Source organism: Sorex araneus, chromosome 1 (assembly GCF_027595985.1).
Source record: "Sorex araneus isolate mSorAra2 chromosome 1, mSorAra2.pri, whole genome shotgun sequence".
In the NCBI taxonomy this organism is placed as follows: domain Eukaryota; kingdom Metazoa; phylum Chordata; class Mammalia; order Eulipotyphla; family Soricidae; genus Sorex; species Sorex araneus.
In genome coordinates this window covers 159823340-159835975 of record NC_073302.1, presented here as the reverse complement: position 1 = coordinate 159835975, position 12636 = coordinate 159823340, and the positions used below count along the sequence as shown (strand labels likewise).

The following is a 12636-nucleotide window of genomic DNA, read 5'->3' as shown; positions in this document are numbered from 1 at the left end:
CTCCTGGCTCTGCACTCAGGGATTAATTACTCCTAATGGTGATCAAAGGACCATATAGGAGGTTGGGGATCAAACCTGGATTGGCTGCGCACAAGGCAAATGCCTTGCCCTCTGTACTAACCCTCAGGCCCCATCATCTAGAATTTATTTTTTAAAAGTAGAGGGTCAAAAGACAACCCTAGGTAGACTCTGGGTGAGCTTCTGCATGGAGGGACTAATTAGCAGAAAGACCACCCCATGATGAGAAGTTTAGAGCATTTCATTCTCCCACCATTCCCTTGAGAGAAAGAAAATAAAGGCAGTGACAAAGTATGCCTATAAGATAAAGCCTCTCTCTACATAAAAGAAACCCAATTGTTCACTGTGCACCAAATAGAAGGTTCAAAAGAATGGGCTCACCCTGAGTTCAATCCCTGACATCACATGGACACCTGAGCATTGCTGGGTGTGGCTTGTTAGCCCCGAGCACCACCGGGCTCAAGAAACACCCCACTGCTGAAACAGCTCTAAATCATCAGGCCCGTTGACAGGCCCACTGCTTGGGAGGCCTACCTAAAAAAAGAAATGGCACAATCCTCTGGGAAATAGGGAGCTTCCAGGTCAGTAAACACATCTACAAACCATAGGGTGAAGCACCCCAATTCCGAGGTGCAAAAGTGCATCCCTCCCTGACCTCACATTATATATTTCTCTAATCTGGTTTCTGCCCTTCATTGTACCCTCTAAAGAACTGATGTTCCTGTTTCCCTAAGTTCTATGAACTGGTCTAGTAAATTAATCAACCTTAAGGGTGTTAAACAGTGGGGAGATGCCAAGGGAACCACTGATTTGTAACTAAGAAGAAAATTGTGGGTATCTTGGGAAACTTACTACTCTACTGGCATTTAAAGTAAAAAGAAAAAGTCTCTCCCAGGCCTTCACGGTGAGATCTGATGTTATCTCTAGGCACACAGTATCAGAACTGAGTAAAACCGAGGGACACCAAGTTTTCAGAAAATTACTTGTTGGTATGAGGAAACCTCCACACATTTAGTGACCAGAAATGTCAGTAGCAATGTTCTGTGTGAAGTACCGAAAAAAAACCCAGGAAGTGGAAAAGTCTCACGGGTTTTTACTGGTTTATTTATGTTTGTTTATTCCCAGATATGTCACTCAAAATAAACTTGCCCTTTCTGTCACTGGAAACAAACTTCTTAATTATCCCATCTCCACTCTTCTCAGTATGCTGACAGTTAATAGTCAAGGAAATCCTCGTGACCACTTCTAAGAAAATATACTTTTTCTTTTTTAAAACTTACTGTGACTGCTAAACCACAGCTTAAATAACAGAAACCAGTAACAGTTATATCATCGTACCACTGTATCACTGTCGTCCCATAGCTCATCAATTTGCTTGAGCGAGTGCCAGTAACATCTCCAAGTGAGACTTATTAACAGTTAAAACCATCCCTAAAAAGATGCTGAAGGGGCAGAAGGACTGAATGACCCAGAGTAGCTACAGACTTTATCACCACACTAAAATCTCTACCTTGGAAGAGGAAACTACCATTTTTGGACAAGCGCTCCATGAACCAGTATAGGTGGCCACTGCACATGCTCCTTAAAAGGCTCCCATCCACTCCATGATGAATAGATTTCATATACAGAGCCCACCCATCTCCAACAGTGCACATAAAAATTAAAATCCAAGCTTAGCTAGAGGCAGTTGTAAACAATACTGAGTTCAGCTGTCTCCTTTTCTTTCAATAAGGAAATTTGATTTTTAACTGTACTTTGAGACTCCAACTTGTTTGAGTCTTTGTTGGTTCTGCACTTACCAAGAGATGATAACAAATCCATAGCCTGTACCAGCTGATTCTGGCCCCAAGTTGCAGGAATAGACCTAGGCTTACCAACAACATTCCATTCCACATCCAAGTGAACAATTTAGAGATGGGCACTTTACTCAAGACAGAACAACTAGGACAAAACAGGCTCAATTCCAAGCCTTTAATTTGCTTCATTAAGGACATAGATTCTTCTCTATGGTTTGGTATTATAATATGGGCCAGTGAAAACAAAAGAGCTTCTGTGAACAAAACGAACACATCAGAAAGCAGAACTGACAGGTGTGCAACTGTTCAGATCTGAGGCCAGCTACACAGGAACATATATCAACCATAGAGATTTTAGGTACCAGACCAAGAAATTGTGTATTACTAAAGCTATCTTGTATTAGAACTTTGACTCACTCACACAGACTGCACATTATATTCTGTCATTTACTGGCTATGTGGATTTTAGCAAATCACTTTGTGGCTGTAATTATCTCATAATACCTGCATAAATTTTAAGTAGCAAAATGTATAGCCCATCAATGAAATGCATGTCACACTTTAGAAAAACCCTATAGCGCCAAACAGAAAGATTACACTTTTAGCTTATATGCATACATTTTTACCAAACTAAAATGAACATTTTAAAAACACTGGGCAACTTTGTTATCACTACATGAAATAATGACTGGTAAGAGGTGGTTCAAAAATAAAACTATTATCCTGCGTAAAACTATTATTCTGTATTATTCTGCATAAAAGTTTAATTTTTCCAGAAAAATAAATCTCTATTTAAAAAAGTTCAAATCTTATATTGCAATAAAAAAATTTAAGTTCAAAAAAATAATAATTCTAATACTTTTATTCTCAGATCTTAATATCATCTCTCAAAATATGAGCAAATCGCTTTAAAAGTAATTCAACTTAAATTTAAAAATGTTTCAATTGCTTCTATCTTTATTATACTGAAAATAAGTTATAAGTCTATTATGTACCTATAGGCAAATTCACTTCTTCATGTTTATAAATAATTCTAAAGAAACAAAGGCAGTTTCCAGAAGAATAAGTAACTTTCATCATCCTCTTCTGTATCAGCATAAAATTATAATGCAGTTAACGTATTAGATAACTTATAAAAGTCATCTTTTATAAGATTTTTTTTAAATCTCTTCTATTAGAAAAGTAATGAGAGGGGAAAGCCAATTTTTAATATCATATTTCATGCTCTTCTTAACTTATCTTTCAAAGAATATCAAAGTGTGTTAAAGTAAGCTTAACCTACTTCTTGAAGCCTACAAAAGAAATAAAACTGTATGGCTCCACTGATTAGATATGAGTATATTTTAATCCACACTGCATCAAATGCTGTTACCTTACCAAATAATCATATGAGAATTACAGTGGCAATTTGAAATATTCAGCCATATATTTCACACTTTCCTTACTTCATGGGTTTTATTCTGACACAACCATCAGATAGTAACCAGGATAGACTTCCTTGTCACATTTAAACTTTAGAAACTTCTTACATTTTCTCCATTATTAAATCCTCAAGAGCACAGGCTTTTTAAATCCCAAAAATAATATCTACTCATGACTTGAGCCAATTCTTAGAAAATAAAGTTAAAAATGAATCTAAATCATGAGCCAATTTTTTGTAAAAACAATGTTAAAAATGAAGGGGCTATTGCTTAATGCTCAGAGAACATTTTCATTTAATTTATACATTAGGACCATAAAATAACTATTTTATAAAGTTATAAATTGCAACCACATGACAATTTCTTAAAAACACATAAACCCAACCTTGTTACCAGCAAGTCTTAATAATTTTTTTTAATTTAGCTTCTTAAAAAAAGTTTAGACAGATGTTATCCTATTTTCTCTGAGCAGCTGTTCATTTGGACATATTTCTTATTGATATATTGTGTTCAATGCTAGCCATATTTCTTAAACAGGAAATAGGCAACTTAAAAATTATTTGGTAAATACTGCCATATCTCAGCATGTTAATATAGACAATAGTCAAAACTTGTCTAAGTATTTTCAACAAAGGCTGCATCTTACTTCTTCACAGTCACTTGCTTATATTCCAATTAAGCAAAGTCCTTCATTCATAAAATTCTTACTAATGGCTCAGATAAAATTACAGGCAAGTTAACAGCATGCTCTTATACATAGAACAGCTGAATTTCTGTTCACTCAACAGTTCAGTCACTTCCACAGGATTAGTAAGGCTTTGGAAACAAGGCACAAAATTCTGGAATGTCATCCAAGTAATATTTTGTTTGGTTTTCATTATGTAATTTAATTCCAAGACTAATCATCATTTTCACCCCTATTATTCACACTGATACCATCTCAGAGTTTGAGCATTATTTCCATCTTTGACAATCCTATTGGTTAGGCAAGTTTATAATAGATTGGAATGGAGACCGCAACAGTGATGATGACATGCAGAAAGCAATTTGAATTCAGAGTGTCTACCATAAAAGATAGTTGGAAAATTTGGCTCATGATATAAAAGTAAATGTTTTTATATGCAAATCAGTTTACCAATTCTTGTGTCACATCAAAAACCATGCTTTATCGTTTAGACGCCACACCCTACAATGTTCAAGAGTCATCTCCAGCAGGGCTGGAAATTGAACCCAGGCATCCTGCAATTAAAAAATATGTGCCAGTTTAACTGTCTCTTTGACCCACCAAAAATTATGTTAGCCAACAAATCTCTAATACAGCTTTTGAGAACAAACTGCCATATTATTAAGAAAATCTTTACAAAATCTTGTAAACACCCTGATTTCCCGAAAGCACACAAGCAAGGGTTTTTTGTTGTTGTTGTTGTTGTTGTTAGTTTGTTTTTAAGAGTTTTCCTATTGACATATCCAAACATCTTCAAAAGTGGTCTAGAATTTCAGCATGGATATCTTCATTGGGGCATCAAGTCTAAACAGTGGTTCCCACTCCCCACCTACAAAGAGCAGATTTTTATAACCATAAAAAACTTTCTGAATACAATAACCCTGTTCACCTGTATCTTAGGGGAAAAAGGCATAACTCATTTTCATGTAGGTACCAGTAGCCTCACAAATGACAAGGAGCCAATTGCGTAAGACAATTGTTTAGCCAATTGCCTAAACACTTTCACTGTTGCTTATTACATAAAACCAACTATACTTCTATTACTTTCCTAAGAACAAAAAAGAATATGCTAAGAAAGCAATGATTTTACACCCAGAACTACCAACTCAAAACAAAACAAAACAAAACGCTTTATACTTGAATGATTTGGGCCACACATTCAAGTATTAAAAACATGTATTCATCACTTTCTATGTAAGAAATTTGGCTTTGATGTTCCAAGGATGAGTAGACATATTCCCAATTCTCTGGTGAGAAACACCCGAACTTATGAAATGCAAATACAGGGTGCAGCTTCTCTGAAAGTGGCAAGTTCTTAGCCATACAACTCAAGGAGTGATTCAAGGAAGGTCTCTTTGAGTTACATCTGATATTGATTTTAAGGGAGAAATGGATTTTTTAAAAATGTTTAGGGATAGAAGCAGAAAGATAAGGAAATCATTCCATGAAGAAGAATGTGCATGACCAAAATCTTGGAGGCAAGAAATGGCATGATACAGAGAAATGATAAACAATTCAATGTTTCACATTGAGTGCTAGTCAAGGATTACAAATTCAAATAAATACCCAGTCAAGTCATTCATTCAAGCAAATCATACTGTGTACTTCTAAATCTCAGTGCTTAGAATTTGCCATTAGGGAAGAAATTTAAAAAAAAAAAAATTATGACATTGTAGATTTACATTCTAAACAACTAAAAATGAGGGGAGACAAACAAAAGCACAAGTAAATAAATATTCAAAATATATGGTATGATAATAGTGTTGCAGTTAAAGATAAAACAACTCAGGAAACTGGAAGTTCAGTGGCCAGTTATGGGGATAGAGAGCTGCAAAGCTGGCATTTGGGGGGTCAGAAAGACAGTACAGCCAGCGGTGGGGTTGCATGTGGCCAACCTGGGCCTGAGTTCAATCCCCCACATTCCATATGGTCTACATGGTTCCCTCTACACTGCCAGATGTAATTCTTGAGTGCAGAGCCAGAAGTAACCCAGGAGCATTGCCAGGTATGACCCCAAAACAAAAACAAAAACAAACAAGTTGGTATTTTAAAAGTTTCAGATAGGCTTTATTGAATAAGTATCACTTGACCTCAATAAGATAAAAGAATTGTTTGTGTGAAATTGTGTGTGTGTGTGTGTGTGTGTGTGTGTGTGTGTGTGTAGTTGGGGGGGGGGGGTAGAGAAGCATTCCAAATAGATGAAGTAATACAAAGGCCCCAAGATAAAACTAGCTTGTCTAAGAAACAAGGAAGGGACTTAGCTCAGTCATAGAGCTTCTGCATTGTATATATGGCCCTGGGTTTAATTCCCTATCTACACTGTCACTGTCATCCCATTGGTCATCGATTTGCTCGAGTGGGCACCAGTAAAATCTCCATTGTGAGACTTGTTGTTACTGTTTTTGGCATATCAAATACACCACGGGTAGCTTGCCAGACTCTGCCTTTTGAGTGAGATACTCCCAGGCTCTCCGAGAAGGGCGGAGGAATGGAATCCGGGTCAGCCGTGTGCAAGGCAAATTCCCTACCCGCTGTGCTATCGCTCCAGCCCATGTTTCAGTTCAATCTCCACATAAAGGTAAAATGTGAAAACTGGCAAATCTATGGTCTACACAAAAAAGAAATAAAGAAAAGAAAAACAAAACAGTAGGAAGGCAGTAAAGATGGAACAGATTTAGGGAGGAAGAGAAAACAGAAAGGGAAGCTAGGCAATTAATGGGAAACCAGTCCATGTTGAGTCTTGTGTGCCAATACAAGGACCAATACCTTTTATACTAATTCAAGTGAGAAGTTGTGAAAGGTGTTTTAAGAAATGTTCTGTGCTTTTTAAGTAAGCTTTGTATCTGGAAAGAATTTCTGATACAAAAATGTACAGAAAGTGTATAAAAATGTACAGAAAATGAAAGATAAGAGTTCAATATACCCAATTATCTAATTTCTTCTAATAGTAATATCTCATGTTTCCATGGCATATTTATGAAAATGAAGAAACATTAGTATATAACTATTCATTGAACTATGAACAATGAAAAATTGAATTTTGCAATTTTTTTTAATTTAGATATTGTCTGTTCCAAGAACCAAACTATAACACATTGTACTTAGAATCTTACATTTTAATACTAGCTTTCTAGTTAAATTTTTAAAGTGTTACTCTAGTTAGTAATATAAAAATAGACTAGAGAGAGAAGATTGAAGAAAGCATCAAGGTCAACTGGAGAACTATTACTGCAATCTAAAAAATAACAATACTTAATAACAAACATTTAGACAAAAACTGTGGCTAAGGAACACATAGTACACTAACAAAGATGATCAGTGTACTAACTAAAGAAATAATAGAAGATCAATAAATTCTAGACATGTTTTCTAGAGCCAAACGGAGACTTCTTTTGATAGACTGGATAGAATATAAGAGAAACTAAGGAGTTAAGTACAGGGTTCTAAATATTTATCTTTGAACAACTGGATGTATAGAGTTCCGAAGAACAAAGAAGAGAAGTTTCCTAAAAAAATAAATATAAATGGCCCAAATGCACATGAAAAAATGCTCCACATCACTAGTCATCAGGGAGATGCAAATCAAAACAACGAGATATCATCTCATACCACAGAGACTGGCACACATTCAAAAGAACAAAAGCAACCAGTGCTGGCGTGGATGCGGGGAAAAAGGGACACTCCTTCTCTGTTGGTGGGAATGCCGACTGGTCTAGCCTTTCTGGAAAACAATATGGACAGTCCTTCAAAAACTAGAAATTGAGCTTCCATATGACCCCACAATACCACTTCTGGGAATATATCCCAAGGATGCAAAAGAGCATAGTATAAATGGTATCAGTACCTATATATTCATTGGAGCACCTATATATTCCATCCAAAATATGGAAAAAACCCTAGTGCCCTATAACAGATGACTGGTTAAAGAAACTTTGGTACTTCTACACAATGGAATACTATGCAGCTGTTAGGAGAGATGGAAGTCATGAAATTTGCTTATAAGTGGATAAACATGGAGAGTATCATGCTAAGTGAAATGAGTCAGAAAGAGAAGGACAGACATAGAGGGACTGCACTCATTTGTGGAGTGTAGGATAGTATCACATGAGGCTGACACTCAAGGACAGTAGATACAAGAGCCAGGGGGATTGCCCCTTAGCTGGAAGACTGCTTCATGAGCGGAGGGGAGAAGGAAGATCAAACCTGGGTAGAGGGTGTGCAAGGGAAGTGCCTTACCTGATGTGCTATCTCTCCAGCCCCAGAATATCTATCACAATCTTGTTTTTCTTTATTGATTGTTCCTTCTCAGTCTTCAGTTATTTATTTTTATTCTTCCTGATGTTTTGCTGAAGTGCTCTAAGGCTGTCATTGTTTTCTCTGACTGTATCAGAGGAATAGAGAAGGGATCACTAAGAAAATGATGGCTAGAGGAACCAGTTGGGATGGGAGATGCATGCCTAAAGTAGATAATGGACCAAACATGATAAACTCTCAGTGTCTGTATCAAGCTATAATGCCCAAAAGTAGAGAGAGTATGGGGAATATTGTCTGCCTTAGAGGCAGGGGGAGGGTGGGAAAGGGGAGGGTATACCCGGGATATTGGTGGTGAGGAATGTGCACTGGTGGAGGGATGGGTGTTTGATCACTGTAAGATTGTAACCCAAACATGAAAGCTTGTGACTATCTCACAGTGATTCAATACAATTTTTAAAATTAAAAAAAAAAAGAAAGAAAGAATGGCATAGGTCTGAGAGAAAAGAGATTCAGTTAAATATCTGACTTTAAGAAGTCTTTAAGGGGCTGGAACAATAGCACAGCAGGTAGGGCATTTGCCTTACACACCGTGGACCTGGGTTCTATTCCCAGCATCCCATATGGTCCCTCCCAAGCAGGAGTAATTCCTGAGTGCAGAGCCAGGAGTAAGCCTTGGGCATCACCAGGTGTGACCCAAAAAGCAAAAAAAAAAAAGTCTTTAAATAAACAAGTAGAGAGATCTGAATTAGGAACAGGGAAAGTGGGGGCAGAGGAGAAGGTTAGAAATAAAACTTTGGAAGCCTTCCAGAATTCAGATGAATTTAAAGTTCATTACATTTTATATCACAAAAGAAGGTACAGTCAGAGGAAACAATGACAGCCTTAGAGCACTTCAGCAAAACATCAGAAAGAATAAAAATAAATAACTGAAGACTGAGAAGGAGCAATCAAAGAAAAACAAGATTGTGATAGATATTCTGGGGCTGGAGAGATAGCACATCAGGTAAGACACTTCCCTTGCACACCCTCTACCCAGGTTTGATCCCTGACATACCATATAGTCCCCAAAGCATTGCCAGGAGTAATTCCTGAGCACAAAGTCAGGAGTAACCCCTAAGGGTCATCAGATGTGACTCCCCCCATAAAGAAGAGAATGATGTTCTCAAAATTATGCAAAGGAAACATTGTGAGTAATCAACTGTGTTAAAGGCTGCTGATAGGTGAAATTACAATAAAGTCAGAAAAATCCACAGCTGAAGACACTGGTGATTCACAAGAATATCTTGGATGAGCAACAGTCTTAAGGGACAGAACTCGAGAAAAAAAAAATGAAAGGTACTGTGATTGAGAGCATAAGAACTAAATCCTCCAAGAAGACTTTTGCTTAAAGCAAGAGCAAATAAGTGGAGTGAAGTGAACAAGGCTAAAGAGAAGCATTTTAAAGTGAAAGCATCAAGAAGGTTGGAACAAAGTTTAATACAAAGGCCACAGGAAATAAAAAGTGGACAGGAGACATAGACAAACAATAAAACAACAACAATAACAAAGTCAGTGTCTAAGAAAGCTAATGGTGGATCAGAGAAAACAGCAGGTAAGTAAAATCACTGCCTCTTAACATGAGATTTTCCTTGAAGGGAAGTAGAGGAAAATGAATTTGAAAAAAAAATCACCACTATCAAAACAAGATATAGAGTTTTAAAAAAGACAGGAAAGTGGTCTAGTTGTAGAGAAGCAATGCCAATTTAACTTTAAATCTGTCATTGAGGGTCTAGCAGACAAGCCTGTCACCCTTCAGTCATTCTCTCTCCTCTCAGTAAGTTAATTTAGTGAAACAGAAAGCCAAGCTCAAAATGTTTACTGAGTGCCTACTATATGCCAAATACATGGCTAGATGATTATTTATATTAAACTGATTTCATCCGTAAAACACTGGGGAAGTCTGTGCATGCTCTCCACAGAAAAATACATTCACTATTTTCTTAAGTTCAGTTCTAGAGAAGCTATGTAACCAAATTTGAAGTCTCTTCTTGCAAGATTGATCAAATTTGAGCAAAGGAATTACAGAGTTCTAGTTTAAGTAAGAAAATACTCCAAGGTGGTTTGAAATGAAAACAGCAAAGTAAACAGAAATGAGATCTTTGAAATAGTGATGCAAGATGTTGCATACTTAGTTAACTATCAAAGAAAAACAAAATAGGGTTTATATAGTTCAATTACTTCAGATTCATATGTCTGATTTAACTCATTTGCTGCTATGGTTATTTGTTCACTATACATATATGTACAACTTTATTGCACTTGTATACATCAATGGATAATTTTAAAAAATCACTGCAAGCATTTCTTTTTTACCATTTTGAAGTACTCAGGAACAGCTTAAAATTACTATCATCCACAAATACAGCAACTTAATTAGATGATTAGATTTGGGGGCTGTGCTCAGGCTTACTTCTGGCTCTGGTGATTAGGATGGAACAGGATCAGCCCTGCGGAAGGTAAGTCATCTGAATTTTCTCTCTGACCCTCAATTGCAATCTTTAATACCTTCAGTATCCTCTAGTTTTTGTAGCTTCCTACAGAAGGAATACTACAAAATGCTTCTTTCCAAAGTATTCACAAAAGTCCAGCCCACCTTCACAGAATATTTATGGCTTTTGAAGCAAAGCTTTATGAGTTGTACAACACAATTCCCACAACTAAGACTTGTTTGTTAAATCAGAACGGTGAGACTTAGAAGATACAATGTAAAACAATTATAAGAGAGGAACCATTAAATAATTTTCGGTAAAAGCAGTATACTCTCATGGATGGAAATAGCTCAGTTAAGGGTTTGTATGTGGTGGACCGGAGTTGATGCTCAGCACCCCAAATGATTCCCAGAGCCTGCCAAAGTGTTCCCTGTGGTGTTAACGGGAGTAAGCCCTAAGCACTGGTAGATGAGGCCGAAAACGAGTAATAATAACAAAAAGAAAAGGCTACGCTACATAATTTTTTATACATTTCTTATTCCTGCATGTATCTGATCACCTCTTGACACTACAAATCCAAAGCACAGTTACAGTTTCAGAAAAGTGTAGCTGTAAACAACAGCATCCCAGATAGGACATATCCAAATGTTCCTTGAATATGTTGCTGTAAATAGGTAATGGTCTCATTAGCGGTCTAGGGAGGCACAGAAATCAACAGTTCATGCATTTCCTTTGGTCTTTTCATCTAAGAACCCTCCACTGTCGAGGAAAAAACCAAAACAGACATGGGGACAAATGCAACACCTATGACTTCTGAGTAATTCCAGTTACTATAGAAACTGAGGGTGCCCAAGTGCCTTCTCTGTATCTAGAAATGGGAATACACAAATGAGAGAAATCCGAAATCCGCACCTGTGAGATTAGTAAAATTAAAGGGAGCTAAATAATCATACCAGGGAAAGACCTGGGAGATGTGCATGGAGGACGTGCCTTGCATATGGGGGCCCTGACTTCAATTTCTGGCACCTCCCTCCACCTGGAGCACTTATTGCCAAAGATCACCTGGTGTGGCCCCGGTTGCTCCTGAACCTCACTAGAATGGGGGGGGGGGGGTAGGAGGGGGGTGCAAGATGTATTTTTGTTTTAATGTAAGAGTACTGCCATTTATTCAGCCATTGCTTAAGCTGAACTGAGCATGAACTCCACAAGGGCATACATTTTTTAAAAACTGAGACTTAATGAAAAAAAGGAATTAGTCTAGCCAGTGGATAACATCTAAGCAACTTAGTCCATCACTGCACCAACAGGTTACTTGGTAAGATTAATCATCCCCCCCACCCAAAGTTAAATTTCTGACCCCCAAGAATATTGAAGGTTTCAGTCTCACCCGGATGCTAATCAATGGCTTACAAAATATGGTGGGCGCGATGGACAGTTTAAAAGCAAAGCTCTAACAGCTTATTCAGCACAAGCCTCCAAACATAAAAGTACACCTAACGCCACAAACATTTCGGAACCTTTCAAAGGCAGCTGGCACTACAAAGAATCTCTCCAAGCGCCATAAAAAGACACAGAAAAGTGGCCCTTGATCCTGGAGTCCCTCCCAACAACCTGCCAACCGAAGACCCAGGAGCTTAGAATTGGGGAAGGGTAAATCAGGAATACGACCCGAGAAAAAGGTCCGCTAACTGCGAAATTCTGGAGAGAAATATAAGGTTATTTTTGAAAAGAGAGAGCGAGAAAGAGAACGAGAGAAAAAAGGAAAGACAGCTGATTACTAATCATTTAAAGAGCAACCCCCACTTCCGGACCCTACCTCTCAGCCACTTCACTTCCGGTCTCCTCCAAAAGGCGCGCTTCCCCGGCAGACGAGCCTCAGCCAATGAGAGCGAGATCTACTTCCGCAGGTCGCAGGACGTCATGAGAGTCCCGCCTCTTCCGGTAGAGAGAAGCCT

General features: G+C 37.7%; 1 protein-coding gene across 5 annotated transcripts in view; it reads right to left on the bottom strand.

Moving 5' to 3' along the window:
* XRCC4 (X-ray repair cross complementing 4) overlaps nucleotides 1–12547 on the bottom strand; it is a 249188-nt gene extending 236641 nt beyond the window's left edge. For all 5 annotated transcript variants that reach the window (XM_055140893.1, XM_055140879.1, XM_055140901.1 and 2 more), the window contains exon 1: nucleotides 12498–12547. The gene's annotated coding sequence lies outside the window, so the exon portion shown is untranslated. The remainder of the gene's footprint in view (nucleotides 1–12497) is intronic.
* Between the last annotated feature and the right edge of the window lie 89 nt (nucleotides 12548–12636).